Source organism: Numida meleagris, chromosome 4 (assembly GCF_002078875.1).
Source record: "Numida meleagris isolate 19003 breed g44 Domestic line chromosome 4, NumMel1.0, whole genome shotgun sequence".
NCBI classification, from domain to species: domain Eukaryota; kingdom Metazoa; phylum Chordata; class Aves; order Galliformes; family Numididae; genus Numida; species Numida meleagris.
Window position 1 is genome coordinate 49,816,970 of NC_034412.1, and position 2,570 is coordinate 49,819,539.

Here is a 2,570-nt window from a genome sequence, read left to right on the forward strand (position 1 = left end):
TAAACCGTTGACACACATACACCCTGGACAACTCATTTACGTGTTTAGATCCTCTTAATGATTTTTTTCTTATACGCAGTCAAAATTTCCTCTGTTAAGCATGCTGAGTTGCCCCTTTCCCTTTTGCTGTGCAACTCTCCAAAGAGCCACTGTATCCTTAATAAGTTCCCCTTTCCTTAAGAAGGTGAAAACAGCAACTGGAGCAGTGTAGCCCTACCCTTCTCTTCTAAGCAAACCCTGCTCTCAGCCTAAGGTCACTGTGCTCTCCAGCCCCTCAAACACACATATAGAGCTCAGCTGGGCTCTCTCTAGTTTGTCAGTATCTTCATTTAGTGAGGAATCCAGAACTAAACAGATATGGCCCAGACTCAGTTTCATATCTCCCAGGCAAAGAAACAATCATTTCCCTTGACCTGATGGCTCTTCTCCTTCTAATGCAGTTGGCCATCCCTGCCACAAGCACACACAGCTGGCTCACTTTCTGTGACCCACTACCCTCCTGTGGGCCCCATCCTGCAGAACTGCACCTCCAGCCCAGAGCTGCTCACAAATTAAGGAACTGGATTTGCTTTGAAAAGAAACTCCTTTGTAAGCCCAGTATTCTCTGATTCTGATTTTCCTCAGTGCTACAAAACACTCCAGGCAAATATTCCATAACCATCCACTCTGACATCCAGCAAACCATCTTGTCTTTGAGGGTGACATTTGTTTTCTTTCCTTCTGCTTCCTACAACTTCTTAGATCTTAAGGGGAAAATAATAAACTCTGGCTGATCGATCCTTCATCCCATTCCAATGCTCTTTTTGGCTTTCAAGCCAGGAATAAAATGAGAACCTCAGCTGTAGCACTGATAGGCTGCTGCTTTCTGGCCAGGAGGAAAAACCTGTTTCACTCTCCACAAGGAAAGGAAGAAATTCATTTAGAGCTAAAGCTTTTTGTCATATTTCAAACCTGTCTCTAGCCTTTATCGAACTCATTCTTTCCTGTTACCCTTGATTAGTGGTTCAAGAGTTAAATAGCGAGTCTAAGGTTTTTGGGTGAAGGCTTGCACAGCTTCATCAAGGAGCTTTATACCACTTTTAAGCACAGTGAAACAAGTACTTCAGAAAATGAAACCAGAAATAAAGTTCATAAGAAGCAATGCTCACATTACTTTCATTAGTCAAATTGAGTTCTGCTACTGTATTCTTACTTAACTCACTCATGGGCTGAAAGTAAAGATCATAAGTAATGCATGTATGGAAGGCATCTATTTTAAAGTTATCATTTGATAATCTATGAATTACATCAGAGATTTAAAGGAATTACTGATAGAGAAAAAGCATAATCTCTTCTAGTACAACAGCTGTTGAGAAGTTACCGTAATAATAGTTACTTTTAATTACATGAATAACTGCAAAGCCCCATTAGCTTCACACCAATAATGCAGCTTTGATTCAGAAGTTACTAGAGAGATAACCCTCAGTCTTTTCTTGGGAAGATCAGTTTGTGAATAGCAATGATTTAAATCTTAATGCCAGTTTGTTAGGTTTTTTTTAGTTTTTTTCCTCCAGAACTTGAAAAGAACAAAAATACCAGAACACATTCTCAAGAGTCCTTCAAAAAAATGCTACCTATGCTTAAACAAATATTTTTAAAATAAACGTTACCTAAAATACTACACAGACACAAGAAAAAGAATTAGAATATATCTATTCTGACACTATTTATATTAGTAACTTAAGAAATTGAGTATCTAAAGTTAGCATATTTTACTAAAATATTTACTAAAAAGATTGCTTTAGTAATTTTGGAAACCTAAGAGAGTCAGAGAGAAATCTCACTTATTTATCTTCTGTTCCTCCTGCTCCTCTGTGATTGAAAACAGTCTTCTGACTGCTTAATACTTATTCAATCCTCAGTTTCTGAACACATGATTAGTTCAAACAATAATTAGAGATCACTGCTATTCCTTTTAAGCCTCCAATCTTAAGGCTAATTAAATGGAATGCTACATAGACAGTAGACAATAGCTTAGAGCAAGATATTAGGAATTACCCCACGTACATAACAGAGAATAAAAAACTACACACATGTCCTACTCCCATTCCTGTTAATGCCCTTGTTTGTTCTATAAAGCAGCAAAACTGCTTCTGACAATTTCTCTGCAATACGAGGCAAAGTATTATTAGGAAAACCAGTAGTCATATACAGGAAGAAAAGTTAACTCACCAAGCTAACAACGAGGCTCTCTAGCCATAGAGCACACCATCCCAGAGAATAGCCTTCATCCAATAGAGGTTTTCTCTTCAGAAGCTAGCCTTTAAATGAGCGGGGGGGGGGGGGGAACACGAGGTTCACCCTGGGGTCCACCTGTTCTGGTCATGTGAGAAGCACAGGTAAATTGTTTGCACCTGTGCTTCCTGGGCCAGTCATACCCCTTCAGCAGGTGTTCAATCAACAGTTCAGGCTATTGACTTAACAGTTTCCCCTACAACCCTCATTGCACTTTTTACTACAAACTTCACTTGGTTAGTTCTGTTTTTAAAGCTTTAGGGATCTTATAAAACTACCTAAGATTTTAAGCAAAT

The 2,570-nt window shown here is 38.8% G+C and overlaps 1 long non-coding RNA gene across 1 annotated transcript in view; it reads right to left on the reverse strand.

The window, feature by feature from the left end:
• LOC110398500 overlaps nucleotides 1-2,285 on the reverse strand; it is a 27,353-nt gene extending 25,068 nt beyond the window's left edge. Inside the window, exon 1 of the long non-coding RNA XR_002438419.1 lies at nucleotides 2,212-2,285. This is a non-coding gene — a long non-coding RNA (uncharacterized LOC110398500). The remainder of the gene's footprint in view (nucleotides 1-2,211) is intronic.